The following is a 7,806-nucleotide window of genomic DNA, read 5'->3' as shown; positions in this document are numbered from 1 at the left end:
ATGATGCTGAAATTTTGAAGCCGGATTTTCGGTGTTTTTTTGAATTTTTCTTATAATCAGGACGCGCATCCAGATAATGGGCTAAACTGATTATAGGATTGTAGAAATCGTGATTTTGCTTCGTTTAGTATATATCTCATGAAAATTTGGTGCGTAAATTTTTATAAATTTAAGAATGTCCACACAAATGCCGTTGAACCCTGCGTGATTTTAGTTTTTTTACGTGCCGAATCTAATGAGCACAGCCATCTTCAAGCTGCTAAATGAAACATCGAAAAATTAATAATTATTGGAAGAGATTGATTCGATTTATACGGAAACCGCATGCGCAACAACTGATTTCCACGAATACGCGAATTGCGTGCTTTTCAATATTGGTAGTTTTTATGCATTGTAAGTGTAATATATTTATTCATTTTTAACGACGAAACTCTTATTAGATGAATCTGCCGATATTTAACAACCATCTAAAAGAATTTCAAGAAGAAAGCGACGCATATTTTAGAAGATTAAGGCAAAACCGTATTCCCTTAACCATACTAAAAAAATCGACAATTCAAAAAAACATTTGGATTTAATTAAAAATAAAATTTATTTTATTTTCAGATATTTTATTGCTTCTATTTGTTCTTCGCGACAATTTAACCGTATTTCAATGTGATTTGACAAGTATGCAAAGAAAACAAATGTGTTTAACTATTTGTGAAGAAATTCGCGAATTACAACAAATAGGAATTCATTTAATTTATATTTGAAATACAAGATTTAAAATCGCTATAACTTTTGTGCGCAGCATCCGAATTTGTGAACGCGAACAGATTTCGAATCAGCATATTTTTCTTAACCCATGTACCAAAAATCATAAATGTGCTCACAAAAAAAATTTTCAACATTTTTTAATGGAATTTTAAAAGAATTTTGTAATTTCCCATATATAACAACAGAATCCCGTGGTAAGTGCAGTTAAATAATGTAAGAAAATATGTAACGCTTTCGTGACAAAATTAACATATGTTTCTATACAGACTCTTATATGAGAATTTTTTTTGATAAAGATAAAGAGATGACAAACTCAAATAAAACAAAGTTTGTCTTCTATCTCCATCGAAAAACTTTGTATCCGTCACGCACATGTTACATTCTTCCTCGATAAGTTGATTTTGAACCGGATTTACAGACAAAAATTTCGTCCATAACTGCATAATGATTTACTAACGGTCTTGGGGTCACACAAAGCTATAATACCCTGACAACATAGTTGTGTGGGGTATAAGAATCAGCATTTTTAAAACATTCTGTTTTTAATTTAATTTTTTTATACATACGTGTGTAACGGTGCGTTACGAGTGTAACATGTGTGTGACGGTGTTCAAAGTTAAAAAAAAGTATATGTTATAATTAGTTTTCTCAAAAAATTAAATGTCAAGATAATCTTGAACAACCCATTATAGCTGTAAAAAATCCGCAATTTAATCTCCAGCCAATTCGCAGAAAATATCGAAACTGATATCCAATTTTTAAAAACATATTCATAAAAAAATTAGCAGGTATTGTAAAAGGCGTAAAACTATTTAATAAAAATTGCAAAAGAAATTTCGGAAACAAATTTTTCTTAACTAATCAAACGATTATATTTCGCACGCTGTAACAGTGCGTGACATGGAATTCGTGATATGTAAATTTTCGGTGAAATTCGGATATCATTTGATTTATCGTGGTGATTAGAATATATATATATCAACGCCTCCGAACCATAATATGCTAAGTCGACTTTGCATGTTTTAAAGTTCTTTATGTTTTTAGATACTACGGTCCTTAATTTAAGTTCTCTGAAATTTTGGTAATCATCGGCCAACCAAACCAAAGTTATAAGCAAAAATGTACTTAGCATGGCACGTAAGATTTAAGAAACTTCCATACCATAATGTGGTAAGTACACTTAGCATATTTCGGCTTGGAACTTTTTGAAATATTTCGAATGCTAAGTAGACTTAGCCTATTACAGCACGGACTTTTTTATGACGAGTTCGCTATGTATACTTGGCATTGTCGTTATTTTATTTTTAGTGTTTCTTAGTTCACTTAGCATGATTTCCCCGAACTTCAAAAAGTAGTTTGTGTGTGTAAGTATACATAGCATACTATAGTTTGGAAAAAATAGTCGACTTATAAAAATGTCAAAATGTAATAGTTATTTATATTTAGTTTTATATTATGTTATTAATTTGATTTCGCTTCTAAAAAGGAGAAGTAATAACTACAGAGACCATGCTAAGTAACAAAGAGGAAAATAAAAGTAAGCAACTTAAGAAGACATTAGTCCTCGCGTTTATAAAATATTATGTGTTTGTGCATATGTTTGTAATAGGCAAAAGAAAACGAGATAGACTCATAGTTCCTTTTGAGAATATGCATACAATCACTTTCTGAATGGTTAAAATAAAAAAAATATTTAAAGTATGAACTGGTCCGCATGTTATTCCGACCAGATCGAGATCATAGGGGGAATCTTTACTCGTCGTGTCTATGCGAAAACCGCCAATACCAGACTGTTTTTAACCACAAAGAAGTAATAATCGATAAATGGCGGTCACTCGACGATGATTTGCAAAAACAAATTTATAGAGAGTATGATGGATAGCATTTTTGATCTTATTCAAAAATAAGGAAGGCCCTACCTATTAATGTTATGTTATTTTATTTAAGGTTTTAATAATAATTATATCTAATTTTGTAAAAGTTCTGCAACATCAATAAATTTAAAATTGCAGAATTAGGCGAAACCATAAAGAATAAATCAATTATTTTTGTTGAATAATATGTGTATTTGGTCATTTTACTGTGTACAATAACTTAATGGGTCCATTTTATTTGTCAACTAATACACCAATTGAATTAAAGGTGTGTCTATAGTTGTGACACGTAGTGTATATTATAATCTTAGTTCGTCTAAGTATAATGACAATAAAATGTATCACCATTTTGTTCCAAACCAGAACATGTTATGTATACTTAGACGACTAATCAGAGTACAAACGAAACATGCTTAGTCGACTTAGCCGACTTCTTATGAAATGTTTGTCCATGCTAAAGTATTCTAAGTCGTTTTTAGCTATAATCTGCTAGAAAAATGTTAAATTTAGACGTGCTACCAAAGTTATATTTAAATTTCGTTAAAATCAGTAAAACACTCAATGTTCTACCTCACACCGCTACCGAGATAACGCCCGTAAACTTTGAGAGCTTCTCCTGAAAAACTCACTTTTCAGACTTAGCATACTATTACTTACACTCCAAACATTTTCTAAGTTTACGTCTAACGACAGTATTCAGGAGGATTTACTTCCCTTTCCACAATAAAATCGTCTCAATGGCCACATTAACTGTTTGAAACATCTATCATTCTCGATATAAACTCCTGAGTCCCCATCATCGCATCTTTGTGGTATTACTTTTTTGTGGGCGGTGAAGCATTCAACAGCACCTTTCCAATTTTTAAGAGGGTGCGACAGAAGTAATTTTAGGACTTGGTGGTTGTCCTTACCGCACCATTCATAAATCTGAATATGCGATACTAGAAACCAGGGGAGTGGGCCGAGCCGGTATAATTAAAATGAAAACAACTCAATTCGAACACTTTTGCATGAATAACAAAAAACTATATATCCAACTATATTATCCACAATCTATTATTTAAAATTTTTGACAATAGAATGTTGAATGGCAATGAGAATCCACCGTCAAATCACTTGTTTTGGAAGATGCGTTTGTATGGGAGGGCTGCAACAAATAGAGCTTTGAAAGTAAATGGAAATAAAAATGCAGAGGTTTCTTAATAACAATTACCATTCTATGCACAACGATATGTGCTCGCAATGATATGAGTGTTATCTGTCCCTTTTTGGGCGCTAGCCCAAAGGTTGCAATAAACCGCAGTGTATACATTTTAACGAATAATTAAGGGCCAAAACAGGCGGCCCCGTCCGACTATAATGCTCCGCTCTCTGGTTTTTGAGTTAAAACTATAAATAAACCCATTTATAATATGTCTGAAGGGAATATATATATATATATATATATGTATACTTATTCACGAGAACACTAGGAAAAACCACAAACCAAAAAAAAAAATTAAAAATTATAGACGAATTTACTGTTCGGCCAATCCCAAAAATAAATTATCACAATTTGTTTAAAAAAAAAAACAAATGATCTAATATATAATTTGATTGTGGATTAAAACTTCATTTTGTTTATATGTAAAATTTAAAATTTTATTTATAAAATTCATTAATTTTTTGTAACATAAATATGTATGTATTTTATGTTGAGCTTCGTTTAACATACACACGATAAAATAAGTGGGTGTGTGGCTGAATTTCAAAATGTAAGTTACTTTGTCTTCGTATTCAGATATAAGTGATTAAAAAACCGTAGATATTATTTGCATATATTTTAAATATAAACAAATCATTGTACATTTTGGAAATCAGTAGGTTTGTATGATAATTTAATTATGTACAAATATATCTTCATTATTATTTTGCTTACGTATCAAGTAATGTATATGTATATTTAATAAGTCTTTTTGCAAATTTACATTGGTAGGTTTCGTGCCTTAAATAACGTATAACAATTTTAGTCGTGTTAATTGGAATAATAATTGAATCAGTTCACATATATATAGAAAATATTAAATTTTAATGTCAAATGTGTTTAATTGGTAGTCACAATAAAATACGTTCTAAACAACGATAGCAGCAGGATCTGTAATAAGCAACAATTTTATCTATCCAGCAGTACAATAGGATTAAGAGTTTTTGCCTTTTTTCTCAAAAAGGATTTAAAATAGTAGGAATGAATGGGATTTTGCATTTTAATAGCTAAAATAAGGTTCATAACACTTAATTATTTTAAAAATGACACGTAAAATCCATTTAGAAAAATACGTTTTTGTTAAAAAATTATTTCTTTGTATGGGACTCTGAAACCTTTTATGATTTTCACAATTAAAGATGAATTTCGTGGGACAGAAATGGTTATGTCATTTTGCGCGGCTTTAAAGTTTGTAGATAATTATATATTTGCTAACAATCACTCGAATTTTTTTTTTTGTCAAAAATTCTTTTAAATATAAAATATAATAAAAAAATCAAATGATTTTGAGCGTGAGGTTTTTTACACAATCACGTAATCATTAAGATTATATCTAATCTCATATAAAAACTCTTCAAAATATGACACTGGGATATGAGGTTGCATAAAAATCATAACCCTAATTTACAGAATATAATTTTTTGAGATTCCCATATTTATCACCATAACCATAGTAATTTCCTATTGGTTTCCCGAAAATCAAAATATTCCTTCTGATTAAAAAATTGTGGTTTATTTCTGAAAGTATTGACAAGTAATCGGAGGTAGAATATCTCCAATGTTTAAAATTTAGCAATTCCAAGACGTTATGGCAGGATAGGATATATTTCTAAGACTAGTTATTTTAATTGGAAGATTTAGTACATATTGATCGTGTTTTTAGAAATTCTGGAATAGTGCAGTGATATTCCTAACGGTTTTCAATTTTTGAAATATTGTTGAAATTTATATGGTCTCGAAATTATGCTGTTAAAACCATTAAACGTTATTGAACAATGGAACATTTTAAAATTCGTATAAATATACATGTTTATTTGCTGAAATAAACCGGTTATACTCTTCATATTAGCGGTGTGATCCAAAGATCCGCTGACAGATCCTCCAATATACATTGTTTTTTTCACTTTATTCTACACTCCTAAACAACGAGTATACTGCGTTTTCATAAAAAAATCTAAATGTTGTATGTAGTTTTAATTCTAACAATTCATTAAATATAATATATTTTTGTGTATATATGCTGTGTTGAGATGTTACTTAAAATTTGATTCAAGATTTTCACCACAAATTATTAATTATAAATCCAAGTCTGAATGTTACTAAAATACAAAATAAAGTGGAAATAAACAAATTAAATTAAATTTAATATTTTCTCTCATATTTTTTGAGTAAAAAACTATTGTGGTGAGAAAGTCCATGATATATCGAATTTTATTTAACGCCCGCATGTTTGTAAATTGAGCACAATTCTATTGTGTCGTCTTACAATAATATTTTTTATAACTAACATTAATGGCAATAAAGTTGTGATGAGTATCGAACTAGATATTGACTGCTTAAGGTATATGTGTGGATGTGTTTGTGTGCCTAGAAATAATATTCGTGAGATTAATTTATGTGAATAAATACATTATATAAAATATATAGTGTAACATCCTGAATACAGGACATTTCTTTCTATGTACACAATATTTGCTAATTTATTGAAAAGATACATGTTGGCCACGAAGTACGCCGAAGGACCATTTCGTAATACGAGATAACATCTACAAAAGTCAATATGAATATATATTTATTTAAATATTATATCTAAGGATAATAGGATGAAACAACAATTGTTTAAACAGTCAATTTAATAATAACAACAATTTGTCTAGAATCGACAGGTAACCAGCACAGTGAATTCAAAATTCGAGAAGTTAGATTAATCATCGCCAATGCGTAACACACACGCACAACGCTCTCCAAATACGAATTAATTATTTAATTCTTTGGCTAGAGCAACGTTAGTGCCAAAGTTTGCCAGCTGTTGTTGCGTCACATAACCATAAATTGTATTATTGTTATTGTTAGCTTGTTGCAAGACCGCAGTACCAGATGTTGGGGTATTTGATGAGAGCATATCCTTACTATGGCGATCCGTATCCTCCAGATCAGTGATGACTGGTGATGTGTTTGTTTGCCCACTGTTGGCTGTAAAAGGCTGTGAACTGTTTGAATGTGGTGATGTAATATTGGTGGGTGACGTCACATTTTGTCCATTATCGGACATAGTTGTCATCTTAGTAAGTGCTTCAATACATGTGTAACCATTTTGTGATGTGTGAGGCGGTGGCTGATGTATTTGTGGTTGAAACTAGGCAGGAAAAGTAATATGTTAATAATTAAATCCAAAATGTTATTAAACTATAATCGTTGTATATAGAGATAAAAATATTTGCATATTTAAAGAATGATTTTGAATATTACTATAAACCAACATGCATTCAAATTAGAAGACTTGGAGAGGCCGGCTTGCAATGTGGGACAAAATCGACAAAATCTTTATTGGTCATCATTTCAATATTTCTTCTTATTCTTAGCCTATATACTAGTGAATGACTTTAAATATAGATAATTGTTTCTTTAAGATTTAACATATTAGCTTAAAGACAATATTTTGTGGCAAATTTTAAACATATTAAACATTTTGTAATAGGTATGAATTTGTAAGAATTTTCTGGGAATAAAAACGAAAAGGAGAAAAAAATTGTTTTTTATTTACAAATAATAGTAAAATTTTCTTTGCTTACACTGATTAAATTTTCTTTGTAAGAATTTGTAAATACTCAGTAACATAACTATCAAATCTGCTCTCTCAATTCATTCCCTTTTACTGGACTTTTGGGTAAACAAACAACATTTTGTAATAATTTGTACAAATTATTGAGTAAACGAACGAACCTATTATTAAAGAAATGAGTAGCAATAGAAAATATGTTATTTGTATTATTTATTTGCTGTACTTGCGTTTTCTTTGTCCATTTTAATGTTTAATGATACAAAATCAAATTAAAATTTACCAACATTATAGTTGTTTGTTTACAAATTATAATGAAACAGCTGATGTTACTGGAAAATCTTTACTGGGTTAATTTTCCAAGTAAGAAT

This window comes from Musca vetustissima, unplaced genomic scaffold (assembly GCF_032173495.1).
Source record: "Musca vetustissima isolate MV318-11 ecotype Yass unplaced genomic scaffold, APGP_CSIRO_Mvet_v1 utg19436, whole genome shotgun sequence".
NCBI classification, from domain to species: Eukaryota; Metazoa; Arthropoda; class Insecta; order Diptera; family Muscidae; genus Musca; species Musca vetustissima.
Note: the sequence above shows the minus strand (reverse complement) of the source record.